A 22,609-nucleotide genomic window follows, 5' to 3' on the forward strand; every position below is an offset into this window, starting at 1 on the left:
GCTGCCAAAGCTAGACTTGTCCAACTCAACATCCTCTACACAGTGAGGGTAGCTGGAGTCATGGTGTCTTTTCCTGTCCCACTCTCCACTGAAAGAGATGCATGCCTCTTTTTGGCTTGCTGGGATTAGTCGGTTCTCAGAGAAGGACTGCACGCACACAAAAGGCTTTATTCAGCCCGGAGAAGAGGGGGGAGGTGGGCAGACTGCAGAAGTACATCTCTCTAGCCTGTAACAGGTGGGATTACAAAACAGACCTGGCTACAGTGGGATCAGTCCTGGAGTGCAGGGGTGGGTTGATCAAAGTAGACTCAATGTCTACTGTGAAATCTCAAACTGGATGTTATGAACTGCTACTAAAATAGATTTTCATCAGTTAGTCTAGTATTCAGACAACTGACTAAAATGGATATTAACCAGTTAGCCTATTATTCAGACTACTGTTCAAAATGGATTTTCATCAGTTAGTCTAGTGTTCAGACTACTAAAATGGATTTTCATCAGTTAGTCTATTATTCAGACTACTGACTAAAATGGATTTTCATCAGTTAGTCTAGTGTTCAGACTACTGAAATAGATTTCCATCAGTTACTCTCGTGTTCAGACTACTGAAAATGATTTTCTTCAGTTAGTCTAGTGTTCAGATTACTGACTAAAATTGATATTCATCCCTTAGTCTAGTGTTCAGAATACCGACTAAAATTAATATACATCAGTTAGTCTATTGTTCAGACTACTGAAATAGATTTTCATCAGTTAGTCAAGTGTTCAGACTACTGACTAAAATGGATATTCATCAGTTAGTCTAGTATTCAGACTACTGACTAAAATGACTTTATCAGTTAGTCTATTGTTTAGACTACTGACTAAAATTGATTTTTTTTTCAGTTAGTCTAGTGTTAAGACTACTGAAATAGATTTTCATCAGTTAGTCTACTGTTCAGACTACTAACTAAAATGGATTTTCATCAGTCTAGTGTTCAGACTAAAATGGATTTTCATCAGTTAGGGTGCTTTCACAATTGGTTCGATTCCCTGGACCGAACCCGAGTTCGATTGCTCCCCCAATCCCCTGCCCCCACTGGACTGTGTTCATATTATATTATTTGGGTCCGAAATGGGGTGCATTTGGATCATTCAAGCAGCAGCTGTTTACCCCGTTGCTTGGTAACGACTGCGCGCGAGTAGGTGGCAAAGCGTAAAGTGTTGCTCACCTCACTTATCTGACTACTTTTCATTAGTTAGTCTAATGTTCAGACTAAAATGGATTTCCATCAGTTAGTCTAGTGTTCAGACTACTGACATGGATATTCAGTAGTTACCTGCAGACTACTAAAATGTATTTCCCATTATGGATTTTATTACTTATTCTAACGTTTGGACAACAAAAAGTAATTTGCAGTAGTTCTCAGCTTTCAGACTACTGAAGCTGATTTAGTAACTTAGAAATACATTTTCAGTATTTCATCTTTTTTTTATGTATTTGTAGTCTGATAGACTACTGGAGTGTGTTTTCAGTAGCCGGTGTCTCTTTGAAACAGGCTCATTATACTTTTGGTACACTGCACCAACCTGTTCTTAGGTTGCCTGTTTGTTTTCAACATGTTCAGCATGTTATGACAACATGACAAAACCCTTTGGATAAGTATTTCTCATGGAGTAACTTTACTCATTCCCAAAAAAGACAATCAAAGCAGCACCTCAATTTTTACAATTCACTTTCCATTTCTCATTTTCCCGCCACAAATAAAACAAAGATACAGACAACTTGATCTTCATTGCTCTTGTCTTTTAGCATGAGAAGAGGAAAGATACTGTTGAACAGGCAGACAATGTTTAATGGCTCTGTTTAAAGAACTAATAGTTTGATCGCTTCTAGATTCCTCATCTTTCCCTGTGTCATTATTGACAAAATGTGCTTACTGAGCTGTTCCTCAGGACAGTAGATCACATCAAGATAGTGGCGCACAGTGCTGCTCTTTGTGCATTAGTGAAAAAGGTTTGGACGGACTGGGAGTGGGAAATGCCATCTTTATTGAGTTAAAAGAGAGTGTCATGTTCATTTTCTATTAAATTAGTAAAAGTTTAATGGCAAGTGACATGCAATCTTCATCTAATGAGGGTTGAACAACAGACCCAATCCAAATAACACATATATTTCACATATATTCTCCAGATGTGCTTTTTGACTAAAGATTTTTTATTTATTTTTAGATTTACTTATTATGTGCACAACTCTAATTTGACATTGCCTGGCCCTGTGTTTAAAGGGGTGATGAATTGAGAAATCAGCTTTCCCTTGAACCTTTGATATATAAAAGTCCATCATGATATAAGAATATCCTGTAAGTTTTCATAGCTGAAAACTTCCTTGTTAGTCAAAGAAAAGCTTTTATTGACACCAGGCCCAGTAAACAAGAGCTCTCAAATATATATTTATCAATAATGTAATAGAACAGCGAAAAGCCGCCTCAACAGATACATATGTACACCTGCTTCTATAGCCCCGCCCACCGACTCGTGGAGTTAAACCACTGATCTATATATAGATCATCACTGAGCTAAACGGATTGCACTATGGAGCAATAAACATGCCGAAGATAGACTCTTCAGATATTAACATTAGGAATGAGTGGACGTTTGTTTGCTTCATTTCTCTCCGGAATCATTTATAAACAAAACACAAGTCAAGAAGGATTCGACAGGAATGGTGCAACACACTTATATGAGTAAAACATGTTTTTTTATATGTGATAGTATTGCATTGTTACAGATTGTTTTGATTATGTGTACGTGTCTATAACAGAAAATACCTTTGCATGCTGTCACAGGCTGGAGAATCCTTTATTTGTTGGTTCATTGCTATTCGGGATCAGACTCAGATATGTTATGTTATACAGATATGTTATGTCGCAAAGTCTATTTGTTTTCCAGACGGGCTACCAAAACGTAAGCCTGTCGGCAGGCTGGTGAATCTAAAATAGTTAAATAATATTCCTTTCTTGATCTGCGTTGTTCACTCTCTTGACTTGATATTTGAAGGGGGCAGGCGTGTATGTGTGTGCAGTTGACGCTTATATCCACTGTTCAGGCGGGCCAAGTAAAAAAAAAAATAAAATAATAATAATAATAATAATACACACATATATATATATATATATATATATATATATATATATATATATATATATATATATATATATTCCAATCAATCACGGGTGGATGACAAATAAATAAAAATGTTTGTTTGATAAATACATTTTACGAGCCCTGTAAGAGAATCATTCCGGTTGCCGGTTTCATAACAATCCATCATGAGAATTGAACTGACAGGAGCAGAAGCTCATTAAAAATAGGATTATATTCAATCCTAGCCATGGGCATTTACTTCCAAGTCTCCAGTGCTGCACGCCCATCAAAACTGAGCGTTCAGGAGAGAGCCTCAAAACCAGTGTAGAAAACAGCTTATTACTTATTTATTATGATGTTTTTTGAATGTAAAAACCACATGAACGTCATTAGTTGACCTCAGACAACAGTATAAATAAATAACAAAAGCCAGTTAATGACACACATAGCTCGCAACATCAGATGATATAAGTGCGAACCGCGTGCAAATACATACACATTCGGCGCATGCGCCGCCCTTCAGATGTCAATGAGAGAGAGACTGAGAGAGAATAGCAGAACAAGAACGGAATATTATGAGATTCATCGGCCTGCCGGGCTTTGCGAGCCCTTGCCCTTACGTGTCTGTGGCCAGCGTGCTAAAGGTATGCTCTGTTACGATCTATAACAATGCAATACTATTACATTTAAAAACACGTTTTACTCACATGTGAGTGGCACCATTCCTGTTGGATCCAAATCCAGCATAGACCGGAGATTTGTTTACAAACGATTCCGCGGTGAACTGAAGTGAATATGTCTTCCTCACGTAAGGTGGAACTTCATTAAAAATAAAAGTTCAACCACACATTCCAAATATTAGGATCAGAAGGAAGCTTATGCAGCGAATGTGTTCTTCCACAACCAGGAATAGCGTAATATCTTAATATTCTTCGGCATGTATTGTTGTTGACCAGCTGCTAGCAGAGCTACCGGATTAGACACTAGTAGATTCTGTATAGGCGGTGTTTCGTCCCGTCCTGACGTCAGATAAAGCACAGGACCGTTTGCTGAGCCTGGTGTCTGTAAAAGCTTTTCTTTGACTAACAAGGAAGTTTTCAGCTCTGAAACTACAGGATATTACCATGACCTTTTATATATCAAAAGCTCAAGGAAAAGTTGATTCCTCAATTAATCACCTCTTTAACATAATCATGTTAACACATTTTATATATATATATATATATATATATATATATATATATATATATATATATATATATATATATATATATATATATATATATATATATATATATATATATATATATATATATATATATATATATATATTAGGGCCGGGACTTTAACGCGTTAATTAAGATTAATTAACTACGGGACTTTAACGCGTTAATTAATTACGTAAAAAAAAAAAAAAATTAATCGCACTTATTTTTGCCCCGCGGAACGTTTTTCAATGAATGAGTTTTGACGGACCGATTATACTGGAACACCAACTAGCGCTCATGAGTCACGACAACAACCATGAAAACAACAAACCATAGTGAACATGAACGAAGAAGCTGATGAGACCGCTTTGCTTGGCCCCGTGGATGGGAAATTTTGTTTTAAAAAACGAAATGATGGAAGCGTCGACAAGAGCATGGTTGTGTGCAAGCTATACAACAGGGGTATCCAAAGTCGGTCCTGGAGGGCCACTGACGTCCTGCAGATTTTAGCTCCAGCTTGCCTCAATACACTGCTAAAGTTTCTAGTATGCCTAATAAGACCTTAATGAGCTGGTACAGGTGTGTTTAATTGGGGTTAGAGCTAAACTCAGCAGAACAGTGGCCCTCCAGGAGCAGGATTGGACACCCCTGCTATACAACAAGGAATTAGCGTATCACCGCAGCACATCGAGCCTCAAATATCACAAATATGCTTTTGCTACACTTAATGGCAAACATTGCACTGATTAATTAATTACAAAGCCTCTAATTAATTAGATTAATTTTTTAATCGAGTCCCGGCCCTAATATATATATATATATATATATATATATATATATATATATATATATATATATATATATATATATATATACACTGTAAAACCTAACAGTGAAATTCACTAAATAAAATAAGTTCATTTTACTTAATGTTACCAAAAAAGTTAATTCAACTTAACAAATATGTGTGATGTTAACTCAAAAATGTATTATTGTAAGCAAACCTCAATCTAAATAAGTTACTAAAACTTTTTAACTCTAATGGTTTAAGTTACAGATATCTAGTATTTTACATCTATGGCCAATTAAATAACTAAAAGCTGATAAAATAAATAAATAAACAATAGTATATACATTAATCTACCTCATATTAAGCCTACAGTCTTACATTAAGCTCTTTTAAAGTCATTACATTTAGTCATGTCAAAGTATCATCCCAGTGAGTTTCCGAGGTAACAAAAACCGCACCATTTTCCCTCCTTCAGTCCAGTCACAGCAGGACGGCTCGCGCTACAGTCAAGAAAAACAAAAGGTAAGCGTTTCAAACTTATTTATTCATATTTCGCTCATGTTTGAACGTTTTCAGTGTTATTTTCGTACCTCTTTTATGTTTATCCGAAGATTAACCAGCTCAGTAATGTTGTGTGTAAAGTTAGCCAGCAAACAATCTAACATTAGGAGCAAATGCGCTATTGCACCAGTGTTATCAACGGTAATGTACACGTTTGGAGTTAATTATACTGTTTTACACTGCAGTTTGTCAGCGGGGAATTAAAAAATATATGTTTGTGCTTTCTCACAGTCGGACAGATAAACGCTGGCTTTTGAGACAGTTGGTCATCTTTCCATGTCTCTCGTCTTGTGCCACAGTGACGTTAACTAACTTACGTTAAAGCAAAAGGTAACGTTAATGCAAACTCACGCATTCCTTATATTACAACCGTTTTAAATGTATTGTTAATCGAATTTGAGTTTCCTCTATCATATGTGATGCTATAATTTGACTAAAGCAGCTGAAGCTCCGGGTGAACAAAGTGACTTGAGGAGCATTTTAGATCCTGTTTTGCTAACGTTAGATAAAATTTTAAACTGTTATTTGTTTCTCATGACGTTTTCTCATTTGAAACTCACACTAACACATTGTTGCCATGCTTTTAAATCTTTTCAGAGCAAAGACGAAGGTGCAATGGCAGCAACGTGGCTACAATTCTATGAGTAAGTAAGTTAGAATTAACATTGAACAAATCAATGGAATTTTGTGACGTTACTGTGCACGGGGATGGCTTGCGCGTCCACGAACGACAGCCAGTCGTTGAAAGTATACCTGACTCCCACCTCTCTCCTACCCATCGCCCGTATGATCCCACGTTTTAATTTCAATTTTAATTTTTGAATGAATTGCTATTTTTGCAAACGTAATTATGACCATAAATGTCTTTTAGCACAACTTGTAAGTCTTCTGAAGCAATATGATTTTTTTAAAAGGCTTAAAGTCCAAAGTCCAGTCTGTCTATCATTCAAAGTCATGTTGTATTGCTTTAGGAGAATACTGGTCAAGTCTTGAAAGTTGTTGTTATAGTCGGCTTTCCTAATATAAACAGAAACATTTTGTGTGTTATATTTTCACTGGCAGTTATCCTGAAGTTGCCTTGGGTTTGTAAAGGTGTAAGGTAATTGGCAATGCTAGATTTGCAGTGGTTGAAAGAAGTCTTGTCATGAATCATAAAAAAAACTACGATCCTGGCAGGTCTGTTACTATTTAAAAGGAAGAGTCAGGAGATGTTTTCAAGACACAAGGTAGGACACATGTCAAAACTACATTACATTTATTTAGCAACATGTTAACCTTTCAGCTGCCACCAGCATAAATGCATGGTGTGGTTACAGTGACTGATAGTTGATCATTCAAGTTGTCTTAAATGTATAGTCCACTTGCCAATACAAATTCAGTCATGATTCATAAATTACCAACCCTCATATTGTTCCAAACACATAAGAATTTTATTAATCTGTCCATTGAAAATCTAGTCTTCAAAACGTTTAATTTAGGCTTTCATTAGCATATACATTGAGCACAGCAAAAGCTTATTTGACACATAATAAACCAATCTCAGCTCAAGCTTAAAGGAATCGTTCACCCTGATTTACTCCCCCCCTCAAGTCCTCCTTGGTGTAAATGACATTCTTCTTTCAGACGAATACAATCAGAGTTATATTAATACGTGTCCTGGCTCGTCCAAGCTTTATAATGGCAGTGAATGGCAGCCCAAAATTTGTAGCCCAAAAAAGTGCATCCATCCATTTTAAAAGTGCTCCACACGGCTCCGGGGGTATAATAAAGGCCTTCTGAATTAAATCGATGGGTTTGTGTAAGAAAAATATCCTCTCGTGATTCAAAACGCTTGTGCAACGCCCGACATCATCGTCACATCATTTATGTTTTTTACGCTGCGTCCGCCGTCAACGCCGTGGCTGTTATGCTTTTTTACGCTATATCCGACGTCATCGTTGCGCCGGAAACTAGTTATTTTCTTATTTTATAACGAGTTAAATATGGATATTTTTCTTATATAAACCCATCGATTCACTTCGGAAGTACTTTATTAACCCTCCAGAGTCATGTGGATTACTTTTATAATGAATAGATGCACTTTTTTGGCTTCAAATTTTGGACAGCCATTTACTGCCATTATAATGCTTGGATTAACCAGGACATTTATTAATACCGCTCTGATTATATTAATCTGAAAGAAGAATGTAATTTACACCAAGGATGTCTTGCCATTATCCATTTAAAATTTGTTAATCAAATCTGTCTTGTTTCACCTTGTCTACACCGGATGTGAGCAGCGCGACAGGACAAAAGAGCCCCTTATAGTCCGTTATGTTGTCTACACTGGATGCGGCGTGATGTGAGCGACAAATCTTTGACAGTAAACTGTTGCCTCTTTCTATTTATGACATACTGACATGAAAAACAAATGTTTTGCAATGTGTGCATTATCGCTTGAATTCAATTCAATTCAATTCGTCATTCAATTCAAGGTCTAGAACATTCGGCTGATACACCCCTGAAAATGTTTTTCCCCCAATTAAACCTTGCTGACAAACAACTTAACATCTTTACAAAATTGAACTACAGGGTTTTAAATAAGCACACGCCCAATTAAATCAACAATAATCCGTTCCTTATAACAACGTTTTTTTTATTTATGAAAATTGAAATATGGTGTCTGCCCTGACAAGGGTTATTTTTATATGTGGTGACATACAAACTTTTTTTCCAATGCATATAGAAAAAGGAGCTTGACCAGGTGCAGAAGCCAACAGTCACCATCCTTACTGTCGAGGAGGAAGAGGGAACGTTACCTTTAAACCCACTGGATGCTTTGATTGTCTTTAAAGATGAGGTGGTGATGTCTGCCAAGTCTTCGGTCAGTGCAATACACTTAGAGTACATTAAAGATCATACAGTGCTTTTGCTTTTTGAGGAAACGTACCTTTTTACATAATTTTTTTTATTTTATATGTTTTGTTATTTAAATGTTATGACTTTTTTAAACATGTTTGTGCTGTTTTATTTGGTGAAAAAGTCTAATATTTTTTGTCTAGTTATATTTGTGAACATATGGCATACTGTATTTATGATGTAAATGTTATATTTCAATAAATTACTTAAAAATACCCTCCTGTTCTGTCTTCATTTTGTACCAATGTTAGCTTGTGCTTAGTCTTATGTAACTTAATCACTTTGAGTTTGATGAACTTAAACCATTTGCCGCAATCTGTTTCCTAAAACCATTTAAGTAACCATGTAGTTGTTAAGACTTAGTTAGATTTGTTACCTGAATTCAAACTGAATTAATAAAATTAACTTAAAATCTTTAAGTTCAGTTTACTCTTAATAATTGATCAACACAACACTAAAATATAAGTTTTAACACTTAAACAACACTAAAATATGAGTTAATTTAACTCAATGTATATGAGTTTTCAGTACTCATACTTAATGGTTTTAAAACTTAATTGGTTTGAAGCAATCGGTTTCCTCAAATGGTTTGAGTTACCGTAACTTGTTGGGTTTTACAGTGTATATATATATATATATATATATATATATATATATATATATATATATAGGTCAACAAAACTAAATTATAGCCAGTACATTTTCTCATCTCTACCTCAGGCTTGACAATCTAGTAAAGCAGTGCTGTGTTTGCAACAGTAATTCTATTCTAGCCATAAACATCTTGTCACTGCCAAGTCAGTGGTATCTATAAACCAGGTGTTTTCACCTGGCCATGCAGAACAAACTTGGACTAAAAAAGGCCAGAGGTCAACGACCAGCAACATGAGAACGGCCACCAGACACTCTCATTCCAGTGAGAACCAAGTCAAGACAGCATCTGAGAGATTTAATTCAAAAAGGTTTTAACAAATGCCATCTTATTCAGCTCTTAAGTATCTAACACTGACCTGAGTCATTGTACTGATAAAACATTATCGCGCACACTAACGTAGTCAACTACCATGAATGAATTGCTCCTGCAAGTTTCCTGTTAAAATCTGTTCTGGCAAAGAGCACTGCAGATTACCGGAATGCTAACTGTGATTTGAAATCAGATATTGAAAAATTAAATACGCAGCTGGCCTGTTGAAACGCTCAGCAGGTGATACAGTAGTGTGGCATGCGGTGATACAAACATGCCCCCAGGCAAATGAACTCATCGTTGTGACACTGAGGTAAAGCACCAGACTGAATCACAACAACGCATTACTCGTCAACATAAAAGAGTCAGAGAGACCTATCAGTAATTCAGCAAGGGAAATTTGTTTTCTGGAAGCAAGATATATATGATAAGGCATAAGACAGCTGAAGCTTAACACTTTTTGATGCGGCCTATGACAAGTTTGTAGACAGATGAGGGTGTGCGGTTCATTGATTTTTACCTTATTTTTAGTTAAATGGGTTATGTTTTAAAACCTAATGTAATGTATGCAAAACATTCAAACATCTGCAAGTGATACTGCGAGATTCTCCTAGCTAACGGTAATTTTTAGCAGCCAGGCACTTGTGTTTATCAGAGCGTCCATCTGCAGTCGAGTGCACGGATACTGACAGGGCTCTGGCTCCGTCTGCAGTGGACATGAACACGCTCCTTTGTTCTATGAGCTCTGTGGGCAGGTAACAGATGATAACTCGTGTACCACAGGATGCTAACAAGTGTTTGAGTGAGGAATATGCAAAAAATGAAACCGACATTGTCAGCGGAAACCAGCAGCTGTAATTTAAATCTGAAGATACTTTCTGTTAACCACTATTCAACGTGAGGATCAAATATTGAGACTTGTGATAAAAAGACCTGGCTTTCAAGTAGGGATGTCCCGATCCGATCACGTGATCGGAAATCGGGCCCGATTACGTGATTTCAGACTTGATCGGAATCGGACGTTGCATCCCGATCAGGACTCGGATATATATGTATATTATGGGGTGAGGTGAGCAGGGGTGCCGTTTAAAAGGTGTGCACTTGCACCGCGGTTCATCTCACATCTGATCACGCATCAATAATATAGGTTGTAACTTGAAATTAAATCTTTATGTATGTTTCTGTAGATGGAAACACGTGCTGGCTCCTCATGCATTACAACAGCGCTAATAAAAGAAAAACGTGGGCAAAACGGTAAACTCTTGGAATCTGTGTAAACTTTGTTCAATTCCTTTTTACCGTCATCACCCGTGTATATTCGCCAGAAGACGCGAATGAGAACGCGCGCGCTGATCTGTCTCTGTGCATCATCCGAAAGCGCGCACTCGTCTCACAGTGCGCAAATATTGAGTTCAATTTCAAGTCTTGCGCTTAAACGGACCAACTCACACAAGAAGTATGTCAACATGTCCATCTTGATGAGTATCCAAGCAGACATACCCTGCGTCCCAATTCGCATACTATCCATCCTAAATAGTATTCGAAAATAGAATTAGTATGTCCCAAATCATAGTATGTTGAAAAGAGTATTCCAAAGATTCCCGGATGGTTTACTATTTCCGGTCCGAATTCACAGTATGGATCGAAGGGCACTCTAACGGCTGATATTGCCCACAACCCATTGCGAGTTGGACGAGGATTCGATTAGAACTACAAACGCGGATAAAAAGCTTTAAAAAACCACAAACATGACGGATGTGCGAGTTCGATGGTTAAGTAGAGAAGTTTAGATAAAGGGGTTTGAGTGACCCTATCAATATTTAACCTGACAAAAATATATTTATTCAGTGTTGTCCATATTATATTTCACATGCAGCAGCATTGTGAACTTTTGTAATGACATGTTTGGCCATTAACTTTTAAATGCATCATTATATTTAAACTGCAAACACATGAGGAGAGTCTCTGCATTAAAGACCCACAAATGGCAGATCAACGAGCGGCTACATTTCTCTCCGATACGGTAGGAGATTAAACTGAATGTGGAGGATTTGAACTGTGACGAATCTGACGATGATTGACAGGGCAGTTAAACGGTGACGGGATCCACGTAACTAAGCGACAGAGTCCGTTAAAGATGGCGAAGTAGTATGTCCCGAAGCTTGCATACTTTTCTGCTACACACTCAAAAGTATATACTTTTTCATCACAAAAAGAGTACATACTTTTAGGACGTAGTATAAGTAGGCGAATTGGGACGCAGCAATAGTCTGAATATGCCTTAAGAGGACTTTATACAGTCGAAAGACGACCCAGAGCCTTCCATTAGGTCTTAAAGGGGCAGTAACCTTTACTGCTGTCTGTTTAATGTCAAACAAAAGATAAGGAATCACCACTGCTCTTGATTGAATAGCTTTTGTAAGGATTAGTCTTTAATTTAAACAGTTAAATATGCAGCTATTTTACATTTGATTAGCCTACTTTATTCAATTTCTCTACCTAAAAACTAATGTAAGACCTATAAAAACCTGAAAAGCATTGTTAATTACATTTCGATCAAATTACACTTCAAATACTTTTTCATTTGATTTCATTTTAAGTGTTCGTTTTTTAAATAAGTTTAGTTTTAGTTAGTTATTTGATGCTATAAAAACAGCTGTGTGACGTCATGATTGACAGCTGAGATCGACTCTGAGTGAAGTTGTCACTGAGGCACTAACAGACTTTTTTCTGGATCATTGGGAGCAGATTATTTAATTTAATTTCCATAACTGTTTATTTCACACCAACTTTATTAATTGTTCTGCATCTGTGAGAGTAGGCCTATGGGCGTGCTTTTGATATCGCCATTGTACTTCCTGCTCTGCTCAACTCCGGTCCCGGACTTTTTTATATTTACTGTAGCACTAAAATCCAAAAGTGAAGAATTTGTTATTTATTACTTGATTGTTCAAGCTGCTCATGCATACATTCCGGTGGACTGCCTTCCATATTTAACTTACGGAAAAAGCGTAATTAGCACGACTTATGACGTTGGACGTAGCATAAGCGTTTTGAACTGCGAGAGACGGTAAGTTGAATATGGAAGGCGGTCCGCCAGAAGCTAGATATTTTACTTTATAATGTGTTAACGCTTCAGAAGGCCTTTATTAACCCCCAGTAGACGTATTGATTACTTTTATAATGGATGGATGCACTTTTTTGGGCTTCAAATTTTTAGATGCCATTCACTGGCATTGTAATGCTTGGATTAGCCAGGACATTTTTTAAACTCCGATTGTATTCGTCTGAAAGATGAATGTCATATACACCTAGGATGGCTTAATGGGTGAATACATTTTGGAATAATTTTCATTTTTGGGTCTATCTATCCCTTTAAGGATGCCAAAAATACCAGTACTTTAGCGCCTAAAAACTTTACAGTTTTTACATATACAGAGTAGAGGTATGATTTCATATCTGTGAATTTGTCAAAAAAGAACCCTTCTTACATTAACAGTATATTCTGCAGTATTCAAATATACTGCCAAAGACACTCCTTTATTAAGCAAGGGAATTTTTTGCACTGTAAATCTTTAACCTGTAAAGAAAAGAGCTGGCGGTGATAATTGCAATAACTGTGAGCAGATTTCTGGTTGTTCTAGTTCACACCCCACGTTCTCAACAATTCATTCTCTCCTATTTGAGGAAACTCCTCACATAGGTAGAAGACAACATGTGGCAACACGGTCCAACTTCAAGAGCACTTTACAATCAACAGAAGCAATAATTCACCTCAAAAGAAAACCGTCTTTTTTTGTCTTTCGGTGCTTTGCTATGAAGTGACAGAGCAAAAGTCTTCAAACATTAACTGGGCCAAACACTTGAGTGATTTATAGCTCTACTCAAGGAATCCACCAGAAGGAAGAGAGGAGTGTATTAGAAGTGTAAGGAATGCTCTCATCTTCCTGGTCCTCAACAGAGTGGAGCCCCCAATAAGGACAAGAGCCAGACAGAGATCATAAACGAGTGAATGATGGCATAAGTTCCTGATGGATTTGTGGGACTACCCAAATTCTTCCTCCAATTAAGAATGCAATAGGGCTAAACAGTTATCCTGTACCCTTAGGGAAGAAAGGTATGGGAGGCTTTGATATCTGTGCTCCTGGTGGGCTAAGCTGATTTACTTTCACACCGCCTTAAACAAGCGATTAAGTGATTAAGAACTAAAATTGTAGTTTGTGTAGTTTCAGCCCATGTATTTTCTGCCCATCTTCCTAATACCACCAGCAATGACTATCAATAAATGGACTGCATTTATATAGCGCTTTTAACAGACCCTATGGCCATCCAAAGCGCTTTACATTTTTGCCTCGCATTCACCCATTCATACACCGATGGCGATTTCAGCCATGTAAGGCGCCATCCAGCTCGTCGGGAGCAGCTGGGGTTAGGTGTCTTGCTCATGGACACTTCGACACTTGGTCAGGTGGAACCGGGGATTGAACCACCAACGTTTCGGTTTGTAGACAATCTACATGAACCACTGAGCCACTGCCGCACCAATACCAACACTCTAAAAAATGCTGGGTTTTTTCACCCATAGTTGGGTCAAACCCAACCGTTGGGTGTCAACAATGTAAACCAATGGTTGAGGTGGTGCATATTTGACCTAAACATGGGTTGATCCAACCCAAAGTAGCAAATCCTTCAAATCCCTGTTTACCCCTGGTATTAAGGTGCATCTTCAGATTTCTCTTATTTGGTCACACTCCACATTGCTTTCATTGAAGTGCCATGTGCGAAATAGTATAGATGAATAGTACTAATTTAAGGAAACCATGTTAGGAAGTTTACAAGTGATTGGGAAAAAAAGAGAATGAAAAGGATAAAGAAAGCAGCTGCAAATTCAACGGTAATCCATGTGTTTTTTTATACAATGCTGCAAAGTTTGAATCACTCTCTGTTTGAACAGCACATCCCGCAATGATTACGTATTAGGTCAGTAGGCAGACTTTTGTTGCTGTGCAAATGCATTTGACCTCATGCGCGTCTACACTACAAAAGTATTTAGCATAGTCCATGTGTGTTTGGATCAACGAAAACCCATCTTAATTCCAAGCATAAACAGGGCCCAAGTAGTCTTGAAAGGCCTATTATGAATAGTCTCTCTCTCTTTGGTTTCCTCTCCCTTCCTACCTTCCATCTGCATTTCTTCCCAACATAATACTGAAATCACAAATCACCCTCCAGCACTTCCAACACATCACTACTGAGCCTAATTAACAAGCTGGTCTTCCTGTAAAAGCATCCGACTGGCCTAATAAAGTCTCAGGAACGAGCGGCATATGTGTGCGAGGAAAGAATCCGGAGCGGTTCGCTGAGGTCTAGTGAAAAATAAAGTGCACCTGGCTTGCCCTGTAGAGCCTCTTCTTGGCCTTAATCCCCCCCAGATCCCCCCACTCAAAACCCTTGTTGAAATCTTTGTTCTCCTCTCAGAGGGGTGGTAAAACTGGGGGTGTGAGGGGCTCAGATGGATGTCTGCTGCTATCATGGTGAATTGGGTTTATAGCGCTCCACAGGAGTAAAGTACCAGCTAAAAAAGAGAAAGGGGCCAAGCCAAAACTCAATTAAAACATCAAAAACCTGAGAGCGAGCCTCAGGGCAACCGTTTTAAGATGTCATCTGGGACTTTTTTTTACTGATATGTGATAAATATAAAGGACTATTCAAAACAGAGTAAGCTATACTGTCTGTATGACTATACTGTCTAATAGTTTTGGAACTATTAATGGTGTTCATTATTGTTAAAAACACACACAAAAACAACAACAAAAAAACATTATTTTAGGACATTTTTAGGGTTAGAGATTTATACAAACCCATAAGCCTACATATTAAACTCGCCCCATATCATTTGTACTACAGACATGACTGATACCTCAAATTGTTAGGCTTGCTGAGGGGAGATGACCTATTGCTTAAAGGGCTGTTTCAATTCCGATTGAATAGGTTATTGCAGTAATGATGTCTATGTCGCTTACATATGAAAGAAATTCTCTTTCTGTTAATGTTGTAAATTATTCACGACAGTGTTTTATACAAGCTGGTAACTCGTCGTGTGGAACTTTTAATGAAATCATAAGAGTCATTTGTTTTGGGAATTGGTTATAATTTCAAATATTATTATTATTCACAAATAAAGCGGCCCATAAAAGTAATTTTGCTCGCGACTAAACTTGGGACTTGTGAATATCACAATTGGAGTAAAGAAAATAAACCCAAGAAATATCTAGAGACAAGCATATCACAGGGAAATGATATGGCCAGGCTGTTGACTTGGAAGAGTAAGCAACTACCAAGTAACCCAGAACGGAGGATAACTATCCTGGAATATCCCTAAAACAAATATTAACACCATGTTTACTTCAGATGCGAGTGGTGTGACAAAATCAAATAGAACCCATTATAATCAGAAATACCGCATACACTGGATGTGGCGTGGCGTATTTTTGACGCTCTCCACACACTTGCCCTAATTGCAGAACTTTCGCTTTCATGCGTCCAATTTAGAAAGAACTGCTGCGGCACAATATGACGACAACTGCATAACTTTTTAAGGAATGTATAATAATTTATTACATTTTACTCAGTACTGAGTAGGAAAAATCGTTTAAATGTGCATGTGACTAATTAGGTATGAAAACTTCAATTATGACCACATTTGTACAGTCTTTGGTTTATATTTTACATTGTTTCCAAAGCAGATAACAGATATTATGTGAGGAATGAGTGGTATATGTTTGTATATCAAGCCACTTTTTCAAGTAGACTAGAAATAACAAATTATACAAAGCCCATCAAGCCCAAATCACAAGCAATCTTTTGCAAGATTATGCAAAAACCCTGAACGCCTCATGGCAGAATACCATTGCTTCTACAATAAAGCAGCCAGCGGTGGATGTAGTACATCATTAAACAGTTTATGGGTGGTGCTTTTTCCCAACAGGCAGAGGGCAACCAAGTAACAGAGGGGCAATACCGCCTTGGTGCTCGTAACAACTATGGAAATCTCTCTACATTGCCTCCTACTTTTTTTTTTCAAATGTACACAAGTTCCTGCTTTCCCCGGGCAACGCTTTTTTCTCCTTTTGAAAAGAGCCAACCATCCGGGGGCTGGTAACTAAGCACCCTGTTTATCAGTAACCAGGCTTAACAATGTCCGTAACCAAACACCGCTGTGGCAAGAGCGAGAATGAGAGAGAGAGAAAGAAAGAGAGAAAGAGAGAAAGAGAGAGAGAGATCTTATGACATTGCAACCGATACACTTGGCACTAAGAATCAGGAGGAGGTCCATGGGTGGGTGACTTTGAAGACAAAACTTAACTATCTCTAAGTTTTACTATCTACTAGGTTGGAAACGCATACGTACACTATAGATTGACTCACTGTAAGCGTAATACCAAAGTACACACTTATATGTGTTTTAGAGGTAACAAACTTCAATACTCAAGGGCACGATAGAGTTAACTTCAAATATCTGTGCTATTATTATGTTATTATCATTCTGGTATCTAGCTAATTATTATTTAATTGCCCTCTGACACATTTCAATACGTCTGGCCGACACAAACATTCACATGCCATCAATGCAAGTTTTTTTGTTTTGTTCTTTTGGTTACACTTTATTTTAAGGTGACATAGTCAGATAAGTACTTTCTCAAATAAGCACTGAGTAATATTAATTGACTACATGTACTTACTATAGGGTTACAGTTGGTTTTGTTTTAGGATTAGTTACTTGTAATTATGCATAATTTACTGTTATTACTATAGTAGACACATGTAATAACATGTAACTACGTCATAATAAAATGTCACCCCTTTTTACAGAGAGGGATTGTATTGTCTTTAATGTCTCATGACAAGAAATAGAAAATTGTGCAAAAATTGCCCTTGTGTGTGTTTTTTTTTAAACATTTCTCTCAGCATTCCTGCGTTTCAAAACCGAGTGAACTGCCAACCCAGCATTTTTATTGAGGGGGAGTTGTGGTCAATTAATATTACTTATTTGAGTAAGTACAATGTAACTATGTTACCTTAATATAAAGTGTAATCCCAAAAAAACAGTTGCATTGACGGCATGTGAATGTTTGTGACGGCCAGATGTATTGAAATGTGTCAATTGAATAATAAGCTAGATACCGAAATGATAATAACAATCATTTGATTGTTCAAATTGTACCTATGATACTCAAAAAAGCTGAATTTGGACATTCCGTGCACCCCAATAAATGCTTCGTATTCAGGCTTTGAAACACAGGCCTGCTCAGAGTGTGTGTGTGTGTGTGTGTGTGTGTGTGTGTGTGTGTGTGTGTGTGTGTGTGTGTGTGTGTGTGTGTGTGTGTGTGTGTGTGTGTGTGTGTGTGTGTGTGTGTGTGTGTGTGCATGCGTGTTTGTGTGTGTGTGTATATTACAGGTTTGGGCCATGTGAGTTTAGCATCTTAGTGACCGCATGGTCACAGATCACCGCTGCTAACCTTGACTGAATGAGCAGGTTAACTCCTGCCCTGCTGTCCTCTCCTCCTTAGGGATCTAATATCTCTCCGTACCCTCATTCACAACTCCCCCTCATCCTATTGCTTCCTATTTTTAGCCCATACAACAGGAATGACCGGACTTCCGCATGAGTATTTGTTGTACATCTGCTTTCCTGCATGACAGAGTTCACTAAACGTAAAAATATATTTAGACTCAAAACGATGTTTAGGTGATAAAACTGGAATAAATACAAAATATTTATTTGGTTGTGCATGGATATCCTTGTACCCCTTTTATCAGTGACATATTGATATATTCCGATAGACAGGCAAATTAAATCTCCATTATGAAATTATTGGCATGACCCAATTGGCCCAATAATGTGTTCGTTCCACCTATTGTCAATTCTGCCATTCTACTGATAGTCTTACCAATGAATAGAAAACACTTTTTTTTTAAAGTAATTTTTATAAACCATAACATAAAACAAAACAGTATATAATGATATATATTTGGCTACCGAGGTCTCTTTATTAAAACCAACCTTCAAAATAAATCAGCTAACTAAAACGAATAAAACGTTCCCAAGCTGAATTGCCAGAACACGGGTCCACATAAATCCTGATGAGTCAAAGTCAGATTTTCTCACAATGAAAAGTTTTTGAGTACTGCATGGCAACATTTCACTTCATTGTGATTCAGCGCCAATATAGAGCAACTGAGCCAAATGACTAAGAGAGCACAGCAGTCACCATGACGCTTTCCCGGGTGTCTCTGTGTGAGTGTGTGTGTGAGTGTGGGGAGGGTTTGTAAGGAGGATAACAGGATGCTGACACATGCTACATTTAGGGAAGAACAACAAAGACAGAGAGAGAGAGAGAGAGAGAGAGAGAGAGAGAGAGAGAGAGAGAGAGAGAGAGAGAGAGAGAGAGAGAGAGAGAGAGAGGGGGGGGGGGTGGATTGGCATGCAATGTGCGCCACTGTCATCATGGTAATAATAATATTGCATTTATATACTTGCAGTCAGTGTGCACAATAAAAATGTGACCCTGGACCACAAAACCAGTCATAAGGGTCGATATTTTGAAATTGAGATGTATATATAAGCTTCCCATTGAGGTATGGTTTCTTAGGATATGACAATATTTGTCAGTGCCGAGAAAATATATAAATACTGAGAAAATTGCCTTTAAAGTTGTTCAAATTAAGTCCTTGGCAATGCATATTACTACTAATACTTATATATCTATACAACAGGATATTTACTAAACATCTTCATGGAACATGAGCTTTACTTAATATCCTAATGATTTTTGGCATAAAAGAAAAATCTATCATTTTGACTCGTGCAATGTATTGTTGGTTATTGCCACAAATAAACCCGTGCGACTTATGACTGTTTGTTTTATTTTGTTTTTTTTTGGTCCAGGGTCACAAATATCCAGTAGTTGTTTGGTATCCTGAGGTGTGACATGCTATATTGTCTCCTTTATGTTTCGTATTTTGGCATTTTTATATAGCGCACTTTGCAATTTATTATGAAATTATATGGCCTCATATTAATTGAGAGAAAATAAATAATTCCTACTAAACTAAATTTATCACAGGACCATATAAAATAAATGAGTGAAAAAAATATGTTGACCAGTTACAATATACTATTAAATACATTTTACGTAAAATGTAAAATCTCAATTGCTACCAGCTACCCATCAGCACATCCGCAATCATACCCAACAAGATCGGATGAAACCGCAACAACACAAGGTGAATATTAATACTTAAAAGTCCACTGTTGCATTGCGGGTAAATAAGCTCAAGATAACCAGCACACCCTCAGTGCAAACAGAGTTTCCTCCATGTTGAAACACTGGGTTTAAAACAATGAGTTAATGTGCAATCCATCATGATATATATGAAAGACTGTCTCATAACATAAAAAAACAAATCATAAATGAGATATCTTAAATATCTCAATTATTTCTCCTAGGCATCAATTCAGTTAAATGGAAAACAAAAGAAGTCTCTAGCGTCTCAGATGTTTCTCTTGAGAAAAAAAAATAGCTCACATGTGGCTCCTTCGGAGTCTACAAAATAGATGTCAATAATGATTCAAACAGACTAAAGGATGTCTTAAACTGTGTTTTGTCATGAATTCGAACGTTTGTGTCACAATTTTTCCAAAACTGAATTATTTGAGCTGCTATCAACATTAATTTGTGCTATCAACATTAATTTCTTTATCGAAATGTTGGAGAAAAGTCTGAAGACATACAGTAGTTGACAGATAAATAAAACAACTGAAAACTCTGAGTCTCCAGAGAAAGACAGTGCTCATGAAGGAAACATGTTTAGAATACCATTACATGTATTGCATCTGTCGCTGTATAGAAAACTCATTCCTAACATCACAAAGATGACTGAGGGTCTGCTAAACTGACCAGACATGGGACACATGCGGGGACATATGCTTGTGGTGAAGGGAATAACAAAGAAAGGACACAGCCATGATATTTGAAACTGCGACTATGGCAGTATACAGTAGAAGAAAAGAGTTAATGTTATTGGTTGTTGAAAAAAAATGCGATTAGTAAAACAATTTGTTTTACCTTCTCATTTAAAGGCATGAAATGTACTTTGTAATGCATTTAACTTGCTTAATGTTAAAGGTAATAATTTAGGGTGGACATCATTTTACTCATTTGGGATTTGATTGGAACATGTATAATAGGCTGCAATTTTATTGGCTAATATTATGTTTCCCCGCCCACACAACCCTGATTACATCAGCAGAAAGGCAACGTTGTTTGATGTGGGGAAAATTGTATTACATTTTGATGAAAGATTGACAAGAACCTAAAATAAATGAATATATATAATTTCCTGTTGACTTTAACAGGCATAAAAGACATCTGTCAGTCTAGAGCCCAAACTGCATAGTACACATTAAACCTAACATTCAACAACAAACGATTAACACAGAGGTGATTCCTTTTAACATACTAAAGGAGAACCTGCAGACAGTCAACAACAAAACTTCCGACACCCCCGAAGTTCATGGTCGATTTAAATGCACCAAGACCATGGAAACCCTTCCAGGTTTCATGCATTGTCTTGTCAGTCCATTATCAGCTTTGTGAACTGAGACACCCTGACGAGTCCACAACACCTAGCAATAGCGTGGACAATGGGCCGGACCCTTACACCAGCTCCGAAGACCCACATTCATGCAAGAGAAGCCTTTTGACATGGAAAACCCTGTACCTCCCCCTCTCCTTTTTAGAAGATTATTTGCATTGAAGAGAAGTCCACAGGACACTTCCGTAACGTGAACACAGAATTGTAAATAAAGAGCTCAGCAATGGTAAAACAGCACAATCAAGGAGTGTAACTGAACAGTTAATAAGAATTAATCAACATGTAAAAAATCATCACGCCTCAAATTGTGAGTAGTTTAATGTGAAAAAACACATTCTCATAACTCCAATACAACAACGAAAATAACTTTGCCTAAATTGTATTCAGTACAACAAATACTGACCATAACGTATGAATACTTCACAATTCACATAATATAACAAAAGCTTTCCAAATATATTTTTATATTACAGTAATGAGAATCAAGGGTTACATTTGTTTAATCGTGATAAAAAATTCTTAATCTTTTTTTTTTAAAAAAGGGTTCGCTTTCTTCATGCAGTATTTTGTATTATTTCTTTTTTTTTTTTTGTATATTTTATTTAGAAATTTTAGATATAAATATGACCTGAACATATTTTTAACTACATTTAAAATTAAAATAACTATGGTATTTACATTCTGTTTTATTTGTTCCAAATATACACTTTTATTGTTATTCTATTTGTTTTTATTATTTTTATGCATATCTGTTCTATTGTATGACCCCTGAACCAACTTGAGATGAATTTAATGTATAAAAGGCCATTATTTTTAAGGTTTTTTAATTTATTTATTTTTATTGAGAATTACTGAAAGACAGATAGCCTATAAATTGTATGGTCAAAGCTACTATTATAATAAAAATATGATGTGTAAATGTTTTTGTTTTCATCAAAGATGAATTCTGCTCTTTATTTTAGTAAAAACTCTCTCTCTCTCTCTCTCTCTCTCTCTCTCTCTCTCTCTCTCTCTCTCTCTCTCTCTCTCTCTCTCTCTCTCTCTCTCTCTCTCTCTCTCTGTGTGTGTGGTTCTGGTAAACTGTAAGTTATGGGGGCAAAATGTCCACATATCTGACATTTTTTGGTCCTCATGAGGTAAAAACCTATAAATAAGTAGGGTTAGTGTAAGGATATATAATATACATTGTGTACAGTATAAAATCATTAAGTCTATGGGGACCTACAGAAGATAGCAAACCAGACATGTGTGCACATGTGTGCTTGTGTGTGTGTGTACATTTGTGCCCCACAAGCATAAAACCTGTACAAATGTGCCCCCCATGAGGAAAACGTCTAAACAATACTACACAATACTAACTGATTTTTATTTCTTTATTTAATTGGAGAAAACTGAGAACGTTTT

At 37.0% G+C, this 22,609-nt stretch overlaps 1 protein-coding gene and 1 long non-coding RNA gene across 6 annotated transcripts in view; one reads left to right on the forward strand and one right to left on the reverse strand.

Annotated features, from left to right (window-relative positions):
- celsr1a (cadherin EGF LAG seven-pass G-type receptor 1a) overlaps positions 1–22,609 on the reverse strand; it is a 116,747-nt gene that overhangs the window by 76,550 nt on the left and 17,588 nt on the right. The window lies entirely within an intron of this gene.
- LOC137048652 (uncharacterized) lies at positions 5,434–6,334 on the forward strand. Its single transcript, XR_010899494.1, has 3 exons — positions 5,434–5,646; positions 5,917–6,015; positions 6,283–6,334. It is a non-coding gene; the product is annotated as an uncharacterized lncRNA (long non-coding RNA).

Source organism: Pseudorasbora parva, chromosome 20 (genome assembly GCF_024679245.1).
Source record: "Pseudorasbora parva isolate DD20220531a chromosome 20, ASM2467924v1, whole genome shotgun sequence".
Classification (NCBI taxonomy): domain Eukaryota; kingdom Metazoa; phylum Chordata; class Actinopteri; order Cypriniformes; family Gobionidae; genus Pseudorasbora; species Pseudorasbora parva.